General features: G+C 40.6%; 1 long non-coding RNA gene across 1 annotated transcript; it reads left to right on the top strand.

Annotated features, from left to right (window-relative positions):
- The first annotated feature begins 2261 nt into the window (after positions 1-2261).
- Positions 2262-3311, top strand: LOC125751110 (uncharacterized). The gene is made up of 2 exons (XR_007400521.1): positions 2262-2302; positions 2620-3311. It is a non-coding gene; the product is annotated as an uncharacterized LOC125751110 (long non-coding RNA).
- Positions 3312-21909: the final 18598 nt, after the last annotated feature.

Genomic DNA, 21909 nt, shown 5'->3' with positions numbered 1-21909 from the left:
ACTGCATTTTAAAATTTGATGTTTTTAAAAGGAAGGCATGCAACACACTTACTAAGCACTATTTATTCTCTAAACACAGTAAGAAATTCATGAGAGAGTGTATCTGATTGCAAAAGCACCAGGTTTTATTTCCAATATGAAAAACACTGGTACATATTACAAGTTCTGACTGTTGGCATGAGGCAGGATTGCAGGAAGAGAGAAAATCACAAAGGAAAAAAAATACATGCAGACCTCAGGTCAGTAAATACACATCCTTCGGAGATTTCCGATGCACTGCTTTCCAACATTTCAGCCCTTATAAATGATGCGTCCCACAATGTACTGGCATAGAGGTTTAACATTGAGCTTCACCACCAGGTGGCGCCACTGGGACAATTCTCTCAGTTTTTTTTTACATCTTTTGTTGAAATGTATTTGAAGTGCATGAGTACAACAGCAATAATCCTTGCTGTTGTTATTAATGAAGAGAACACCACAACACACACAGACATATTACATTCTCATATTGCATGCTCTGTTTCACAGTCTGATGAGTGATCCTCTTTCCTTCCTTATCTCCCAGCTCAAAACACCACTCAGAAATGTGGACATCAGTGCTCATATGAAGGCATTTGGTAATGCAGTGAAAGTGGTGCCAGAGAATAAATGATGAATCATCAGCCTGTGCGCAATTACTAACCCAACAGAGCGACACTGCATCCTACCATTTATTGATTTACTTTGTTCTTAGCTATCTGTCTGTCTGGCTCTAGAATAAGTATTGAATATCAGTACAAATTAGCAGTCGTAACACAGTATATGTGTATGGATGTTCCATTTAAAAACAGAAAGCTGCTATTCTGCTGCTTTTCATATTTAAATATTGCCCAGAATTTGCACAGAGGCGGCATAAGAGCATAGAGTAGAAATGCAATGGAGCTGCTTTCTGCTGAAAGCCACATAATATAATAAAAGAGGGTCTTACCACATGACCAGGGCACTGAAGAGTCTATTTCTCTACCTGTCTGCAATATTGCAAAAGCACAGAGCATCTATTGAACAGCTCACATAACATGGCTATGTGCAATGTCCGTGTGCAATGTCTGTGTGCAATGTCTGTGTGCAATGTCCGTGTGTAATTCAACAAACCCCCCACACCGCCACTACTCTGATCAAGGCTCTCGAGTTCCTTAGGGGGATCTCAGCAGCCCTATTCCAGGCAGGGTACTCTGGTTTTTCTTGGTAACTTCCAAGGGGGGAGCCCTGTCAGACACTGAAGTTTAATAAACTGAAACATAGCTTACAGGATCACTAAAATACAGGAACCTCTTCACTATGCAAAGGAGACAGTCCTCGAAGGGAGGTAGTTTAACAATATGTGTGTGTGTGTGTGTGTGTGTGTGTGTGTGTGGATAAGCTTTATATTACACTCTGGGGACCAAATGTGCCCCACGATGTAATAAAAACTTATTATTTTGTCGTTGTGGGGACCATTTTCAGGTTACTTATGGGTAAGGTTAGGGCTGGGTAGGGGTTAAGGTCCTCATGTTGCGATTAGAGTTTTCCCCATAGAATTGAATCGAGAGTCCCCACAAAGATGGACTAATTTTGTAAACAATGCAGTCATATTTATTGCATAGACTAAACTCAGGTCTTTAGTTTTTGTTCACCTTGTATTTATTATTTAGGAACGGTCCATTGATATATAGGAACACACCCAGTCCACACTATCTGTCATGGAAGGATCATGCACAGCCTGTTCCTCTCTTTAGGGACGTTGAAGGTGACTTTACCCCATTCACCATTTCTGCTTTTCACTCCCTCTGGTTTGCAAAGCTCTGTTGCAAAAGATCTAAGACATAAATACCTCACTGAGATACGAGGGTTTATTAAGTGTGAAAAATGTACTTTTGAGAGTGAGAAAATAATGTTGGTTTCTTTTTAGCAGCATGATTTAAAATTTCTATCTTTTTCTACGTCTTGCAAGCTTAATGGTTTCTTATTATTCGTTTATTAACATTAATGTATGTGTGTGTGTGTGTGTGTGTGTGTATCCATTATATATCCTTTCACAGTATATACTTAAATTTAGCAATCGATAAACTGATATGTGTGTATGCATATATATATATGTATGAAAAATATCACGTATGTGTGTGTGTAAATATATATAAACACATATCCACACACGCATATGTGTGTGATATTTCCATGTGGTCTGTGTGGGAGGGGCACCACCAGGGGTGGGACTTATTCAGTGCACTATATAAAGACAGTATTTGCAAGATATCTGCAACTACTGAGAGTTACCGCAAACCAGGTGAGTATATCGACAATACAAGCCCTTGTATTCTGTGTGCAAATACAATGATTTGTAGCTGCATATAAATGGTTCTTTAATACCCTCTAAAAGTCTTTACAAAATGTGCATTTTTGGAATGAATGAACCTATCAGGCCAACTAAACTAACAGTCACGTAAAGAGGAGACCTGCTGTGCTGTTTCTTGGTACAGCATGTGATGTGTGTCGTGCTTGGACAGTGTAGTGGTTCAGTGGGTCGTATATCTTTAGGGTCCTGGGTTTGAGTTCTACTTTGGCTCAAATGTTTGAAACTTTTTGTCTGTTTTTTGTCTTCAGAAACTAAATATGGCATCTGTATGTCCTGTTCTGTTCCTGATCCTCGCCGTTGGATGGGCTGCCATGCCAGTGATGTCTGAGATCGACGTTCAAGCCAATGAGTCGCGATATGAGAAATTCCTCAGGCAGCATTTCGACCCAAATATGGCAGAAAAAAAATGTGACAGTGAAATTAAAAGTAGGAAGATCTATGGCAATGAGGACACTCACAGCTGTAAACCAGTTAATACATTCATTGCTGCTGGCAGTAAAAACTTAATCAAGGATGTTTGTGAAAAGGCAGGTTCTCCATATCATGGAAATCTACGCATAAGCAATAACCCTTTTTTTGTGATCACCTGCACGCTGATGGGAGGGTCAGACCGCCCACCATGTGAATACAGGGGACGCGGCAGCACCAGAAAGATTGTCATTGGCTGTGAGAACAACCTCCCAGTGCATTATGACGAGGGCATAATCATTCCAGCTGCCAATAAACCAGTTTAGACCCAAATTAATTGGGATTGAGATGAGATTATTAGCTTGTGCATTTTCTGTGAGCTGACCTGCATGTATAATCATGTTCCTCCAATATCCCATTTATATGCAACTTCTCTAAGGCTTCTGTAAAATCTGTTGCTGAGTTAAAGATTCTGTATTAGCAGCTTTGCATTGAATATCACAATGAATAAATAAAAAACTGCATTTTAAAATTTGATGTTTTTAAAAGGAAGGCATGCAACACACTTACTAAGCACTATTTATTCTCTAAACACAGTAAGAAATTCATGAGAGAGTGTATCTGATTGCAAAAGCACCAGGTTTTATTTCCAATATGAAAAACACTGGTACATATTACAAGTTCTGACTGTTGGCATGAGGCAGGATTGCAGGAAGAGAGAAAATCACAAAGGAAAAAAAATACATGCAGACCTCAGGTCAGTAAATACACATCCTTCGGAGATTTCCGATGCACTGCTTTCCAACATTTCAGCCCTTATAAATGATGCGTCCCACAATGTACTGGCATAGAGGTTTAACATTGAGCTTCACCACCAGGTGGCGCCACTGGGACAATTCTCTCAGTTTTTTTTTTACATCTTTTGTTGAAATGTATTTGAAGTGCATGAGTACAACAGCAATAATCCTTGCTGTTGTTATTAATGAAGAGAACACCACGACACACAGACATATTACATTCTCATATTGCATGCTCTGTTTCACAGTCTGATGAGTGATCCTCTTTCCTTCCTTATCTCCCAGCTCAAAACACCACTCAGAAATGTGGACATCAGTGCTCGTATGAAGGCGTTTGGTAATGCAGTGAAAGTGGTGCCAGAGAATAAATGATGAATCATCAGCCTGTGCGCAATTACTAACCCAACAGAGCGACACTGCATCCTACCATTTATTGATTTACTTTGTTTTTAGCTATCTGTCTGTCTGGCTCTAGAATAAGTATTGAATATCAGTACAAATTAGCAGTCGTAACACAGTATATTTGTATGGATGTTCCATTAAAAAACAGAAAGCTGCTATTCTGCTGCTTTTGATATTTAAATATTGCCCAGAATTTGCACAGAGGCGGCATAAGAGCATAGAGTAGAAATGCGATGGAGCTGTTTTCTGCTGAAAGCCACATAATATAATAAAAGAGGGTCTTACCACATGACCAGGGCACTGAAGAGTCTATTTCTCTACCTGTCTGCAATATTGCAAAAGCACAGAGCATCTATTGAACAGCTCACATAACATGGTTATGTGCAATGTCTGTGTGCAATATCTGTGTGTAATGTCTGTGTGTAATTCAACAAACCCCCCACACCGCCACTACTCTGATCAAGGTTCTCGAGTTCCTTAGGGGGATCTCAGCAGCCCTATTCCAGGCAGGGTACTCTGGTTTTTCTTGGTAACTTCCAAGGGGGGAGCCCTGTCAGACACTGAAGTTTAATAAACTGAAACATAGCTTACAGGATCACTAAAATACAGGAACCTCTTCACTATGCAAAGGAGACAGTCCTCGAAGGGAGGTAGTTTAACAGTATGTGTGTGTGTGTGTGTGTGTGTGTGTGGATAAGCTTTATATTACACTCTGGGGACCAAATGTGCCCCACGATGTAATAAAAACTTATTATTTTGTCGTTGTGGGGACCATTTTCAGGTTACTTATGGGTAAGGTTAGGGCTGGGTAGGGGTTAAGGTCCTCATGTTGCGATTAGAGTTTTCCCCATAGAATTGAATCGAGAGTCCCCACAAAGATGGACTAATTTTGTAAACAATGCAGTCATATTTATTGCATAGACTAAACTCAGGTCTTTAGTTTTTGTTCACCTTGTATTTATTATTTAGGAACGGTCCATTGATATATAGGAACACACCCAGTCCACACTATCTGTCATGGAAGGATCATGCACAGCCTGTTCCTCTCTTTAGGGACGTTGAAGGTGACTTTACCCCATTCACCATTTCTGCTTTTCACTCCCTCTGGTTTGCAAAGCTCTGTTGCAAAAGATCTAAGACATAAATACCTCACTGAGATACGAGGGTTTATTAAGTGTGAAAAATGTACTTTTGAGAGTGAGAAAATAATGTTGGTTTCTTTTTAGCAGCATGATTTAAAATTTCTATCTTTTTCTACGTCTTGCAAGCTTAATGGTTTCTTATTATTCGTTTATTAACATTAATGTATGTGTGTGTGTGTGTGTGTGTGTGTGTGTGTATCCATTATATATATCCTTTCACAGTATATACTTAAATTTAGCAATCGATAAACTGATATGTGTGTATGCATATATATATATGTATGAAAAATATCACGTATGTGTGTGTGTAAATATATATAAACACATATCCACACACGCATATGTGTGTGATATTTCCATGTGGTCTGTGTGGGAGGGGCACCACCAGGGGTGGGACTTATTCAGTGCACTATATAAAGACAGTATTTGCAAGATATCTGCAACTACTGAGAGTTACCGCAAACCAGGTGAGTATATCGACAATACAAGCCCTTGTATTCTGTGTGCAAATACAATGATTTGTAGCTGCATATAAATGGTTCTTTAATACCCTCTAAAAGTCTTTACAAAATGTGCATTTTTGGAATGAATGAACCTATCAGGCCAACTAAACTAACAGTCACGTAAAGAGGAGACCTGCTGTGCTGTTTCTTGGTACAGCATGTGATGTGTGTCGTGCTTGGACAGTGTAGTGGTTCAGTGGGTCGTATATCTTTAGGGTCCTGGGTTTGAGTTCTACTTTGGCTCAAATGTTTGAAACTTTTTGTCTGTTTTTTGTCTTCAGAAACTAAATATGGCATCTGTATGTCCTGTTCTGTTCCTGATCCTCGCCGTTGGATGGGCTGCCATGCCAGTGATGTCTGAGATCGACGTTCAAGCCAATGAGTCGCGATATGAGAAATTCCTCAGGCAGCATTTCGACCCAAATATGGCAGAAAAAAAATGTGACAGTGAAATTAAAAGTAGGAAGATCTATGGCAATGAGGACACTCACAGCTGTAAACCAGTTAATACATTCATTGCTGCTGGCAGTAAAAACTTAATCAAGGATGTTTGTGAAAAGGCAGGTTCTCCATATCATGGAAATCTACGCATAAGCAATAACCCTTTTTTTGTGATCACCTGCACGCTGATGGGAGGGTCAGACCGCCCACCATGTGAATACAGGGGACGCGGCAGCACCAGAAAGATTGTCATTGGCTGTGAGAACAACCTCCCAGTGCATTATGACGAGGGCATAATCATTCCAGCTGCCAATAAACCAGTTTAGACCCAAATTAATTGGGATTGAGATGAGATTATTAGCTTGTGCATTTTCTGTGAGCTGACCTGCATGTATAATCATGTTCCTCCAATATCCCATTTATATGCAACTTCTCTAAGGCTTCTGTAAAATCTGTTGCTGAGTTAAAGATTCTGTATTAGCAGCTTTGCATTGAATATCACAATGAATAAATAAAAAACTGCATTTTAAAATTTGATGTTTTTAAAAGGAAGGCATGCAACACACTTACTAAGCACTATTTATTCTCTAAACACAGTAAGAAATTCATGAGAGAGTGTATCTGATTGCAAAAGCACCAGGTTTTATTTCCAATATGAAAAACACTGGTACATATTACAAGTTCTGACTGTTGGCATGAGGCAGGATTGCAGGAAGAGAGAAAATCACAAAGGAAAAAAAATACATGCAGACCTCAGGTCAGTAAATACACATCCTTCGGAGATTTCCGATGCACTGCTTTCCAACATTTCAGCCCTTATAAATGATGCGTCCCACAATGTACTGGCATAGAGGTTTAACATTGAGCTTCACCACCAGGTGGCGCCACTGGGACAATTCTCTCAGTTTTTTTTTTACATCTTTTGTTGAAATGTATTTGAACTGCATGAGTACAACAGCAATAATCCTTGCTGTTGTTATTAATGAAGAGAACACCACGACACACAGACATATTACATTCTCATATTGCATGCTCTGTTTCACAGTCTGATGAGTGATCCTCTTTCCTTCCTTATCTCCCAGCTCAAAACACCACTCAGAAATGTGGACATCAGTGCTCGTATGAAGGCGTTTGGTAATGCAGTGAAAGTGGTGCCAGAGAATAAATGATGAATCATCAGCCTGTGCGCAATTACTAACCCAACAGAGCGACACTGCATCCTACCATTTATTGATTTACTTTGTTTTTAGCTATCTGTCTGTCTGGCTCTAGAATAAGTATTGAATATCAGTACAAATTAGCAGTCGTAACACAGTATATTTGTATGGATGTTCCATTAAAAAACAGAAAGCTGCTATTCTGCTGCTTTTGATATTTAAATATTGCCCAGAATTTGCACAGAGGCGGCATAAGAGCATAGAGTAGAAATGCGATGGAGCTGTTTTCTGCTGAAAGCCACATAATATAATAAAAGAGGGTCTTACCACATGACCAGGGCACTGAAGAGTCTATTTCTCTACCTGTCTGCAATATTGCAAAAGCACAGAGCATCTATTGAACAGCTCACATAACATGGTTATGTGCAATGTCTGTGTGCAATATCTGTGTGTAATGTCTGTGTGTAATTCAACAAACCCCCCACACCGCCACTACTCTGATCAAGGTTCTCGAGTTCCTTAGGGGGATCTCAGCAGCCCTATTCCAGGCAGGGTACTCTGGTTTTTCTTGGTAACTTCCAAGGGGGGAGCCCTGTCAGACACTGAAGTTTAATAAACTGTAACATAGCTTACAGGATCACTAAAATACAGGAACTTCTTCACTATGCAAAGGAGACAGTCCTCGAAGGGAGGTAGTTTAACAGTATGTGTGTGTGTGTGTGTGTGTGTGTGTGTGGATAAGCTTTATATTACACTCTGGGGACCAAATGTGCCCCACGATGTAATAAAAACTTATTATTTTGTCGTTGTGGGGCCCATTTTCAGGTTACTTATGGGTAAAGTTAGGGCTGGGTAGGGGTTAAGGTCCTCATGTTGCGATTAGAGTTTTCCCCATAGAATTGAATCGAGAGTCCCCACAAAGATGGACTAATTTTGTAAACAGTGCAGCCATATTTATTGCACAGACTAAACTCAGGTCTTTAGTTTTTGTTCACCTTGTATTTATTATTTAGGAACGGTCCATTGATATATAGGAACACACCCAGTCCACACTATCTGTCATGAAAGGATCATGCACAGCCTGTTCCTCTCTTTAGGGACGTTGAAGGTAACTTTACCCCATTCACCATTTCTGCTTTTCACTCCCTCTGGTTTGCAAAGCTCTGTTGCAAAAGATCTAAGACATAAATACCTCACTGAGATACGAGGGTTTATTAAGTGTGAAAAATGTACTTTTGAGAGTGAGAAAATAATGTTGGTTTCTTTTTAGCAGCATGATTTAAAATTTCTATCTTTTTCTACGTCTTGCAAGCTTAATGGTTTCTTATTATTCGTTTATTAACATTAATGTATGTGTGTGTGTGTGTGTGTGTATCCATTATATATCCTTTCACAGTATATACTTAAATTTAGCAATCGATAAACTGATATGTGTGTATGCATATATATATATATATGTATGAAAAATATCACGTATGTGTGTGTGTAAATATATAGAAACACATATCCACACACGCATATGTGTGTGATATTTCCATGTGGTCTGTGTGGGAGGGGCACCACCAGGGGTGGACTTCAGTGCACTATATAAAAACAGCATTTGCAAGATATCTGCAACTACTGAGAGTTACCGCAAACCAGGTGAGTATATCGACAATACAAGCCCTTGTATTCTGTGTGCAAATACAATGATTTGTAGCTGCATATAAATGGTTCTTTAATACCCTCTAAAAGTCTTTACAAAATGTGCATTTTTGGAATGAATGAACCTATCAGGCCAACTAAACTAACAGTCACGTAAAGAGGAGACCTGCTGTGCTGTTTCTTGGTACAGCATGTGATGTGTGTCGTGCTTGGACAGTGTAGTGGTTCAGTGGGTCGTATATCTTTAGGGTCCTGGGTTTGAGTTCTACTTTGGCTCAAATGTTTGAAACTTTTTGTCTGTTTTTTGTCTTCAGAAACTAAATATGGCATCTGTGTGTCCTGTTCTGATCCTGATCCTCGCCGTTGGATGGGCTGCCATGCCAGTGATGTCTGAGATCGACGTTCAAGCCAATGAGTCGCGATATGAGAAATTCCTCAGGCAGCATTTCGACCCAAATATGGCAGAAAAAAAATGTGACAGTACAATTAAAAGTAGGAATATCTATGGGAATGAGATCACTCACAGCTGTAAACCAGTTAATACATTCATTGCTGCTGGCAGTAAAAACTTAATCAAGGATGTTTGTGAAAAGGCAGGTTCTCCATATCATGGAAATCTACGCATAAGCAATAACCCTTTTTTTGTGATCACCTGCACGCTGATGGGAGGGTCAGACCGCCCACCTTGTGAATACAGGGGACACGGCAGCACCAGAAAGATTGTCATTGGCTGTGAGAACAACCTCCCAGTGCATTATGACGAGGGCATAATCATTCCAGCTGCCAATAAACCAGTTTAGACCCAAATTAATTGGGATTGAGATGAGATTATTAGCTTGTGCATTTTCTGTGAGCTGACCTGCATGTATAATCATGTTCCTCCAATATCCCATTTATATGCAACTTCTCTAAGGCTTCTGTAAAATCTGTTGCTGAGTTAAAGATTCTGTATTAGCAGCTTTGCATTGAATATCACAATGAATAAACAAAAAACTGCATTTTAAAATTTGATGTTTTTAAAAGGAAGGCATGCAACACACTTACTAAGCACTATTTATTCTCTAAACACGGTAAGAAATTCATGAGAGGGTCTATTTGATTGCAAAAGCACCAGGTTTTATTTCCAATATGAAATTCCAAAACCATAAGCCAAAAATACAGCAATGTTTCCACGATATACATTTTGTAGTGGTGACAGAATTTTATGAAAAATCATAAAATCACTATTACACGACTCTACAGAAGGCTTTCAACTGGAAATGAAGGGGAGTCACATGACTCTCACCGCTGATGGCTGCCTAGCTCTGCCTTTCTTCACTTCCTTCCACCTTCCTGAGCTTTGCTCTAATTAATCCTCCTTCTACTTACCCGGGTGTTTCTCCTGATGTCTGCTTGACAGCCTAGATCTCCTTCATTCCTTCACAGTTCAGAGAGGTAAGCTGCTCTCGCACTGAGGGTGGCTCCACTGAGGACCCCTTTCTTCCTCCTATGGCCCCTTTCCTCGAGGAGATGAAAAGTTTCACACCTGAGCAGAGGAGCTCACTCGATGGTTTCATCCAACAAAACCACAGTGAACTCCATGCTGATATGAATGTACTGACGACTGACTTTCAAGTCGCCCCAAAACGACGATGTCTCAGTTAAGGCTGTTACCGACCGGTATAGCAAAGAGCTGGCTGCCCTCAGCAAGGAGCTGGTCTCAGTGCAGGAGAAGATGACAGCGCTTGCAGATAAGAATTGTAATAAATGTAATAAAAACCTATTATTTTGACGTTGTGGGGACCATTTTCAGGTTACTTATGGTTAAGGTTAGGCCTGGGTAGAGGTTAATGTCTTCATGTTGTGATTAGAGTTTTCCCCATAGAATTGAATCGAGAGTCCCCACAAAGATGGACTAATTTTGTAAACAGTGCAGCCATATGTATTGCTTTAGTTTTTGTTCACCTTATATTTATTATTTAGGAACAGTCCATTGATATATAGAAACACACCCAGTCCACGCTATCTGTTATGGAAGGATCATGCACAGCCTGTTCCTCTCTTTAGGGACGTTGAAGGTGACTTTACCCCATTCACCATTTCTGCTCTTCACTGCCTCCGGTTTCCAAAGCTCTATTGCAAAAGATCTAAGAAATAAATACCTCACTGAGTTAACACTATAGAAATGTTCTAATTATTTGTGCAGACTGACTGTATGAGGCTGGACTGCAGGGAGGGAGAACAGCCACATGACCATGGAGAGATAATACAAACTTATCACACACGCAGTTATTAATAGTAAGAAAGATAAGAGGGTTTACTAAGTGTGAAAACTTAGTGAACTTTGAGGGTGAGAAAATAATGTTTTGGTAGCATGTGTTTTTCTGTTTGGTTTCTGCTTTTCTGTTTATTTGCTTATCAACATGAAAATTATATATATATATATATATATATATATATATATATATATATATACACGCACATACACACACATTATTCCACAGTCAACTGTTAGTCGTATTATAACAAAGTAGAAGCAATTGGGTACAGCAGCAACTCAGCCATGAAGTGGTAGACCATGTAAATCACGGAGCCGAGACAACACATGCTGAAGTGCACAGTGCAACAGTCGCCAACTGTCTGCAGTCAATAGCTACAGACCTCCAAAGTTCGTGTGGCCTTCAGATTAGCTCAAGAACAGTGCATAGAGAACTTCATGGAATGGGTTGTTCTCTGGGAACCAATCACACTTCACATCTGGAAATCTGATGGACGAGTCTGGGTTTGGCAGTTGCCAGGAGAACTGTACTTGCCTGACTGCATTGTGCCAAATGTAAAGTTTGATGGAGGAGAGATTATGGTGTGGGGTTGTTTTTCAGGGGTTGCACTTGGCCCCTTAGTTCCAGTGAAAGGAACTCTTAATGCTGCAGCATTCTAAATCATTTTGGACAATTTCATTCTCCCAACTTTTTGGGAACAGTTTGGGGATGGCCCCTTCATGTTCTAACATGACTGCGCACCAGTACGCAAGTAGAATGACCGGACTCCAGAAGACTCTGTACGTCTGTACGAAGAGGAATACCTCAGCATCACGGCCGAGGTATTGTACTGGCTCGAGCAACCCGAAGCCCAGGACGATCCTGTGCTTCGGGCTATAGCTCACCGGAGCATGGACATCCGGTCATCCTTACCGGAGAAGTGCGCGAGAACTTGCGGCGGCTGAGACGCGGGGTGGAGGAATCCAATATACGGAAGCTAGCCCTGGCCAGCGAACTGCCATACGGTCCGATATCCGAGTTCCCTGAAATGCCCCAGAATCCGCAGAAAGCAACCCGGAAAAAGAAGAGGCTGAGAAACCAAAGGCATGAACACGTGCAGGAGATCTTCCTGGGGGCTGTCTCGCTCTCCGCTGCTTTCCCTGTTTTCCCCCTCCCAATTCTGAACCCGGCAGTGTTCATGCCAGCTACCGCTTACCGCGATCTCCCGCATGCCGCTTTGCTACCCAAATCGGCAGCTCACCCCTTTCTGGGGATGCGATCAATTGAGGACTCGATCCCACGGATCCCCAAGTTCCAGAACCGGGCAGCGCAGGTGCAAGCCCCTGCAGCGCCCCTCGTGGTTCTTGTGCCTCCTGCAGTGCCCCTCGTGGTTCGTGTGCCTCCTGCAGTGCCCCCTGCTTTGTACAAAGAGACCAACTTAGACAACAAACAACGGGAAAAGCAAACAGGCAAGCTCCTCATTCTCAGCACCCCCTGTCAGAATATCAAAGATCCCCAATTTTGTGTCGGCCATCTGCTTCTGGTCTCTGCAACTTCATAGTCCTTAAGAAAGAAAGGAAAATCAAATTATCATTATTATTAAATTAGTTCTGTCCTATTGTTAATATTCATTTACAATAAATGAATCACAGCAAATTAAAGTATTTCAGCTTTTAATACAATGCATAACCTTGACAATAGAGGAGTTCAATATAAAGACACAAAATAACTGGCATACTCCGTACGTCTATAGTTTGTGGTACAGTACACAGTTACCAAAAATGTAAAAGCATAGTTTTCAGACAAAAACTTTTTTTGACAGGAATCAACACAAAACAATATTTATTCTGTGCATAATAAACTCATGAGAAAGTGGCTCGAATTAAGTGGCTGGTTTTATTTCCAACATCGAATTTCAAACATGATCTGAAAAAAAAACAGGCAAGGTTACACAAAGAAAACAGAATCCAAAAATCCGCAGGCAGATCTTAGTAGACCATAGGTCTGTACAGTACAATACAGTTACCAAAAAAACAAACAGTTACAAAATGCAAGATAAGAGACTAGAAAACTAAAACAGAGATATCAGGTGAAAGTTGTATACAAACAGGAAATGAACACCGGTGGAGAAACAGATGCCTGCTAAGCAGGTGTTAAAAACAAGGTTTGGATAATCAGGAGCATGGCCAGGGTGGATGAGAGGGACTGGAGGGTTGATAGGATGCAGATGTGACACAATCACTGAACTCCGCGTTAAACTGGGTGACTTGAAAACCCGGATGCAAAGCCAGTGATCGGCAGCATGCAGACGAGTGGCAACCATGGTTTTCTCCGCCGTTGGCCTAAACAACAGCAAATGGGACACAGCTGGTGACTATGGGGAAGGGGGATATTTTCCAGGCACATACGTAAACCTATTAACTAGTACAGGCCTGTCGGAAGGTAAGGGCAGCTGCTTAAGTCACTTGGTGTTTTGAATGCAGTGTCTCTTGTCAGTTGTTTGAAGGCCTGTTTTGTTTTGAGACAAATTGCACCAAAACTGTCTAGTGGCAGCACATGAAAGGGCATCTGCTGAAGCAAGACCAGTGAGCCTGATTACGTGTCACACAAAGTAGGGATTTTAATGAAGATTCTTTTAGAGAGGTGGGGAGGGTGGCTAGAGAACAAGTCCTTCATAGGCAACTAGCAAGAGATATTATTCTTGTTAATTCTGATTCTCTGAATTATACACTTTCACTTACGCATGGTGAAAGGATGGTGGGATTGACACTTCACCGTTAAAAAAAAAAATTACACAGCTCAGAGGAAGCAGGCGAGATACCTTTCGAAAGCCTTTGGGAGCCCCAGTCAAAACCATCAGGGAGCCACTGGGGTCAGGCCTGTTGGGGACTTGAACTGGTGTGATGTTGAAGCATTACCCCTTGCACAGCAGCTTTTGGGTCCTAATTTGAGGCAGCACATCCGTGTAGGTGCATGGAACGTCCTGTCTCTTGAGCAAGATGTCCATCGTCCCCTGCTGTCGGGGGAGCTTAGTAAACTCCTCATTTCCGCGGCGGTACTTTCTGAGGTATGCAGAAAGATGAGTGATCAGATCTCTGTAGATCGGTACACCAATTATATTAGTCTGGTTGCTCCGATGTGACCCAGTACTCAGGGAGTAGCTGTTTCGTTGGGGGATTGGCTCCTCCCAGTGGAGTCCAAGGTAACTCCTTTCAACAAGCGTATTATGGGACTAACACTCTCTGAGTGCCTTGCTGTTGTTTCTCTATATGCTATGAGGGAGAAATTTTATTTGCAACCTACTGTAGCTTAGTGGTTAATGGGTGCCCACGAAATGACACTCCTCTGCACACCACCTCAAAAAGCCACCTATTGCAGACAGGGAGCCCAAACCACACATATAGTGTAGGTATAGTGGTTTCGTGCACCGATCATTATCAGCTAAGCTTTGATCTCAGACCACAGGCACACATATGTATGCGCATCAACGCGCACAAACGCACCTTCAGCTTCCCAGACACATGGACGACCTCAGACTCACACCTGCACGCTGCATGCACTTCACTATTTAAAGTCCTTATGTAAACACCCTGTTCAAATCTGCGAAAGTTACTCATATTTGTCACTAGAGATTTGCAGCTGTTAGCACAACAACCCACCCACTGCCTGTTTAAAATGTACCTCCTCTTTCATAATGATTTCTTGATCTCTCATTTTCACTGCTCCACTCCTTTTTCCTGTAGTCACAACACTCCCTCTCATCGCTCTCATTTTGCTGGCCCCGGAGGAGCCCACACAGAGTAAGGATACAGGCAGCCTCCAGTGGCCCCACTATTCTCCTGTCATACCTCCTGGTTCCAGGTACCCTGATAGGAGTGGTTTCTTTTCTGTGACTCTCCAGAGCTCAGGCATGTTCACCCACCATTGCTCGTGTGCCTTTGTTCTCACACCCTGCTGCGCTAATAGAGGATGTGGGTATACCTACCCTGCCGCCTGCCATGTTTCCGCTACCTGTGGCATCTTTCCGGGCTGCTCGCCCTTCTGCCTGTGACGTCTTCCCTGTCCTGCCTGCCCTGCTGCTGTTCCACTGATCATCCTGGCATCAGAAGCAGCACCTGCCTGCCATCTCCAGCCCCCACTTAGTAACTTATGCCAGACAATATGAATTCAATAATAAAAACAGTGACACCAGTGGCCTATAATGTAATTATACGCATATTAAATTAGAAATAATTTACATGAAAAAATTATATAATAAATTTCTATGCTCCTATTGCTCCTATGGGCAAAGTACAGAACTGTAGGTTACAGCAACTCGCAAACTTTGTAAGTTATGTACAACGACAATACAATAAAAATGAAAACAGTGATAACAGTGGACAATAATAAATGTAATAATAATAATAGCAATAATAAACTAGCTGTATGTTTTTATATGTTGATTTGTCAAATATTTTTAGGATTTTAGAATCTAAGACTTTGACCTGTGCAATGTGTGGATATATAAAAAATAATTGTTTTTATGTTTGAAAACTGGTTCAACCGATTCACTGAAAAGAACCGTTTTGAAAGAATGATTCATTCACAAATCGGACATCACTATCGTTCACATGGCTAGATTGCATGCAAGTAGTGTTTCTCGTTCATGCTATATCACCTTGTAGTTTGCGTAATGTTTTTCTCTCCGACTAAAATGATTCCGCGTTTTATTAGACTCGGGTACTAATATATCAATTGTGTTGGAATAGATTCGCTGTGTGATATTACATGTTGTAGCAAGAGTGACTGTACTTTGATTGTGCACTAAAATTAGTGTTTTACTAAAGATTTTTAATAGAAATCAACAGAATTCCTTGCAGGGGCCATACAGTACAACATAAAGGAGAAGGTTAGACCAGCCAACCAGGATGTTGAAAAATGGAATGGATCAACCACATTAACCATCTCAAAAAGTGGATAGAAGGTGCTCTGGACCTCAGTCTTACTAAGTAGGGTCAACCAGAAGTGGTCTGGAAAATCTTTACTTCAGAACTTTTCCAAAGCGCGCATTTTTATCTGTTCAGTGTTGAGTGTCATGTAATAACAAATTGCTAAACATATGTTTTTTTAAAAAAATACACACACAGCTTGAAAACAGAAAAAGTTTGAAAAGCACTGTTACGCACCCAAATGTTAAGTAAAAGTAAAGATGATCCAGTAAAATACGAAATACTACTCAAGTAAAAGTAAAAAGTACCTGAACTTGAGCAGCATTTTCTTTTTAAAACCATCCAGACATTATACAGCAGAAAGTTAAGGCAAGTTTATCCATATAGTACAATTCATACGTAAGACAATTCAAAGTTATTTACAAATGCTGAAGGATACATTTAAATAAAATAAATTCAAATCTCATTTAAAATACAATTTAAAAACTGTAATTTGATAAAAACGAATTCAGGTCTTTCCCGCTATTTGGTGAGCAGTGGAGCGGTAATCCCATAATATTATCCAAGCCCAGCCATCCAGCTCCCTGAAATCAGCATGCATAAGGTGGGACGTTTGTCTTTCTTTCTCTGGAAATCAAAATATCGATCTATGAGCCAGATGTAATAATGAATTATAATCATGTCACAGGCAGGTATGTTAAAAACTCTTTAAAATGGTGAACGAAATCCCTCATCTTCCACTGTAGAAAGTGGCTGATTGTCTCATCTTCATTATTTCAGTGGTTGTGTCTTTAGCTTTGGTGTTGCTAACTTTGAATACTGATATATTGATAAATTTACAGAATTTCCACTTGGGATCAATAAATTTAATCTTAAATATCAGCTGGCAATATTAGTATTTTAACCAATATACTGTATTGTAGCACTGGGCAGCCTGAGGCATTGCAGTGGTGGCAAAAAGACTAGGCGAGATGGTTTAACATGAAGTTGCTCTTTACTACTGTAGTAGTCCTTACAAGGACTCCCCTACTCGGACCCATCCTGCCAGTGGTATAATATTGTGCTTCTCTACATGTTCTTTGTTCCTGCTCGTTTTTGTGATTTGATTTTGCTTACTGTTCGCCTTCTTCTGGATTTTTGTATGTTTTCTGACCTCGCCTCTTTGTGTGCTTCTTATGTGCCTTCACCATGAACCTTAGCCTACACTTCCACACTGACCAGATCTTCATGCCAACTATGAACATCCACCAGCTCGACAGTAGTTGCTGTGTGTCACGTTGTTTAATAAACTGACCAACGACCATCTTGCATGTAACTCCCAATGTTCTGCCGTGACAGTATTAGCCTATCAGAGGGTACAAGGCAGGGGATAAGCCCTATTTTTTTATTTTGTAATGTTTAACGCATCCATGTTCGGCAGAGCTGAGTTAATGTTTAATCAAGGTCATAGTACTGTAGTAAATTATATAAATGCTGGACTACAGCGTTTCTTTATTCAATATTTATCCAGTCTATGGTCCCCATAGTGCAAAGTGTTGTATGATGTTCTCCATTTATTGCGCTATTTCCCAGTAAATCGTATCATTAAATTTAATTTTACTGTTTACTTTTAAGTGACCCTTTCAGAGATAATGAAATCCTTCTTGGTTATGTTTACATTTCACTGGAATGTTTACACTTCACTGGAGTTACTCCCTCACCTTTTTTGAGATGGACCGGGTGCAAAACTGGAAGAGAGATTATAAAAGACCAAGCAGCTAAAACAGAAGACAGTTCTCCATGAGAATCACCTCAACTGAAGTCAGCCAGATTATCCAGCAGTCCTTCCAGAGGTTGGTACTTTTGAAATAGTGGATTTCACTTCTTTTTTTTGTTAAACTGTGATAATTATGTTCAATACTGGGCAGGACACTGGAGTTGCTGTGCCAACCAAAGCTTAACTTGTAATTTATATCAGTTATTGAGTAAGACTACGCATCGTACATTGCATAGAATCGTTCATTGTAATCTTCAGGAACTCCAGATATTGTATTCAGAGAGACTCCTCCCCTTCACAACACAATTATTACTATCATTCTTAATCTAATATTGAATGTAAAATGTGTATAAACTGCTAAATGCAATGGGGTGGAACTCAAATGTCTACTATATTCTGTTCACCATAAAAGACCTTAAGACTTGTCATTTTTATTGCAAAAAGCATTTTGACTGATACTGATATTTAGTGAGAGCGTAGGTGAAAAAATACAGGGCTTCCACATACTGCCGTCATACAGTAGTCATCGGAAAAACTCACAAGTTAAGGTCCAGTCTTTAAGGTGTGTTTCATGAAAACAGAGTGTGTGTGTGTTGGTGGGGGTGTATCCAGAATGGTAATACAAGAAATCAAGACAAGCTTTATTCACAACAGACAACCGCTTTTTTGCAGTGAAAATGAAGTGTCCTACCCTGGTTCTGGTCCTGGTTCTGGTCCTGTGTCCTTTCGATTTTGTCTACAGTCAGCAACCACCAGAAGACGTGAAGCACCGTTATGAGAAGTTCATGAACCAGCATTTTGAGAAGAGCATGACTGTACAAAAATGCGATAGGACAATCAATTCTAAAGACATTTATCAGTTAGATTCTAGAGGAAACAAAGTATGCAAGGATACAAACAGCTTTATATACAGCTCTGTTGCCAGTGATATCAAAAACATCTGTGGTACAGCTGGAAAGCGCTATGAAAATACTGAATTCCGCATCAGTCTGCAGCCATTTCCCATAATCACTTGCTCAAATGGGAGTGGAAGATACCCCAAATGTCAATACAGGGGACATAACAGTAAGAGATACATTGTAATTGGGTGTGCTGAGGGCTGGCCAGTGCACTATGAAAGGGGTGTTTTGCCTTAAAAGAACTCTCATGTAGATGCTTGCTTTCTATTTTGCCATGCAACTGCTGCTAATGTGACATTGTATGTAACATTGAAGTTATTAGTCAACCGTATCAAAACAGTTTTGCCCACAAAGACAGTGGATTCAATACAAGAGGTGGGTGGTAATAAACATCAAGTGCAAAAAAAAAGAGAAATGATTTATATATGTACCTACATCCTTCTTACAGCCATTATTCCACTATAGACCTGGAGCATATAACAGGAAACACTGGACAAAGTTCAGGATAACACTCTGTTTGTATATCATAGGGCAAATGAACAAAATCACACTGTACGAGTAATATGAGACAGGACTCCTCAAGATGATATGCTTTTTGGAAGGGAAGTACGCAGAGTAAAGTCAGATCTACAAGTGAAACAAGAAGAACACAACTACTGTCAAATTTAAATGTACCTTTTGCACTTTCCTGTTTGTAGATTTCAGTTAATATGTTAATACTTTTTTACAATATTCATTAAAAATTGACTTTTTTCTGATATCCAAATATAGTGGTGGTTAAAATATAGGGGTATGTAGTCACTTCTCTGTCTTGACTGGCAATATTGTAGCAACCAAACCCTATACAGTGGAACCTCCCATGTCCACTTAATGGGTAACTATGATTTCAGTTCCCATGGTTACTGCACCCCAAAAATAATAGAGGAGGCTGAGTTTAGACAATAAGCTATCATCTTTAAGAAATGAAATTCATTCCACACTAATGTAAAAATGTTCTTTTTTTAAAAAAAAATGTGTTTTTTTATTTAAGGTGAGGAAGCACACGACAAGGTTACAGTAAAGTCATAAATAAAAAAAAATACAGATAGCAAGGAAGACAAAGAAGGAGAAAGAACAAAAAAAGACATAAATTCAATACTTGCAACGACGGAAATGTTAGGTGCAGTAAACACAGTCCTCAGAAAATGTCTTAGGACACTTACTTAATTAAATGCAATAAAAATGCTGCAAATTCATTGGTTTCATAACAAAAAGGTCCTTTGACAAGTAATGTTCAACATATCCATACATATCTTCCACAGTCATTTTATTTTTATTAAGTGTCATCATTTCTGAATGTCTCATGCAGTTCTGTTCTTGTCAATTTGAAATTGATTGCAATTGCAGTCACTGACTCCCAAAGGGAGCTGGAGAGCGGGTTCATTCCCATAGAAGCGTGTCGTCATGGATACGGCATATGCATTATGTCATTGTGAGTGTGGCCTTCAGTCTGCCGACTCACACCGCCCTGCATAGAGAATTGACTCAATGATTGACTTGGACTTTGACCATGACCGTGACTTTGACCATGACCGTGACATTGACCATGACCGTGACTTTGACCATGACCGTGACTTTGACCATGACCTCAGTCAACACCTTGCTTATGTTAAAGCAGGTCAATTTTTTTCCATTCTCTATAATGTTATTATGTCCAGAGGTGCTGAACATTCAGATTTTTAACCCCCAGAGGATTTTTTTCTCCCTATTCGGGAATTTTTCATTCTTCACCTCCTTTATCTTAAGTCTTGATGTCGTTCCATCCGAACAAATGTTGTAATGATGGATTTTGACACGTCACTGTCATGTGCCTTGGAGTGCTATATAAAAACAAATCGAAATACTGGAATGCCATTGTTTAATAATTAGGTCATGTTAAGGCCATAACAATTTTTTTTAATCATGAATGCTGAGAATATTTTAGAATTTTTTTTTTTTTAAATCAATAATATTAACCTGTATGAATGTGCACACAATTAAGCATTCATTTTATTAACTCCTGGAGAATTTTCTAAGCAAAGGCACCCTGGTCGGGTTTACTCGATGCTCTGTGGCACACTCATAGATATGCTTAGGCATGTGAGTGTGTGACCAGATGGTGGCACTCAAGAGTCATGTAAATGCTGCACAGGACCTTATCAAAGGGAAATACTTTATATTTGTGATTTTGCTATATGTTGCTGTATAGTTTTAGATTTCTGCTAAATTTTAAAGGAAAATGTTCAAATTCAGTTCAAATACATAATAATTTTATTTGTCCCCTGAGGGGCAGTTAAAGGCACACAGGGCAGTTGAACAAGGACACAATGACATAAAGTGCAACAGTATTTGGAAGATGCTGCAAAATTGCAGTCAATCAGGTAGATAAGAACTGATAAGTATGTAAAGGGAGGGATTGTTAGTGGGCATGGGGGGAGGGGGGTCAAGTGCAGAATGACTGACGGGTTCCAGTGCAGGGAGGTGGGGGGGGGGGGGAGAAGTCTGTGAATTGAGTAGCTGAACGGCCCAGAGAGCAAAGGTGGCTCTCCTCCTCTATGTCCTGCAGCCGGGACAGCGGAGCCGTCGTACTGAGGGGGGGAGCATTCAAATTCTGGGAACAGAGCATGGGAGGGGTCCTGCAGAATCCTACACGCTGTTCTCAGAGTTTGCTGCTCACTCAGGGATGAAAGTGCTCTGACCGGGAGTCCGATGATCTTAAAGCAGACTTTCACTGCTGTGCAGGCAGGTCCTGTGCTGCAGGCCGGTGGAGTGATACCAGGAGGCAATGGAAAAGCAGAGGACACTGTCAATGAAGGAGTAGTAGAAGGTTCTGAGCATGACCTTGTTGATCCCACAGCTGTTGAGCTTCCTTAGGAGATATTGCCACTGCTGACATCTCCTTAGAATATCCTCAGTGTTGGAGGCAAACTTCAGGGTGCAGTGGAAGATAGTGCCCAGATATCTGTACTCCTCCATCACCTCCACTACCTGCCCGTTGGGTTATGCTGACAGACCCTGTCGCCCAGTGGTGTAGTCTACGTGATACGCTGGTATACGCCGTATGCCCACTAGAAAGGCTTAAGAATTTCCGTATAACCACTAAAAAGTGGCCGATGTTACGTGGCAATCCATGCGTGTGTTCATTACATTCGCATTCATGGACAAGCGAAACTCCCCTTTGCTTCTCTCCGCTGCTCTCTGCTGCT

The sequence above is a fragment of the Brienomyrus brachyistius genome, chromosome 10 (genome assembly GCF_023856365.1).
Source record: "Brienomyrus brachyistius isolate T26 chromosome 10, BBRACH_0.4, whole genome shotgun sequence".
NCBI classification, from domain to species: Eukaryota; Metazoa; Chordata; class Actinopteri; order Osteoglossiformes; family Mormyridae; genus Brienomyrus; species Brienomyrus brachyistius.
The sequence above is the reverse complement of the archived record's forward strand: the minus strand, read 5'-3'. Positions and strand labels throughout refer to the sequence as shown.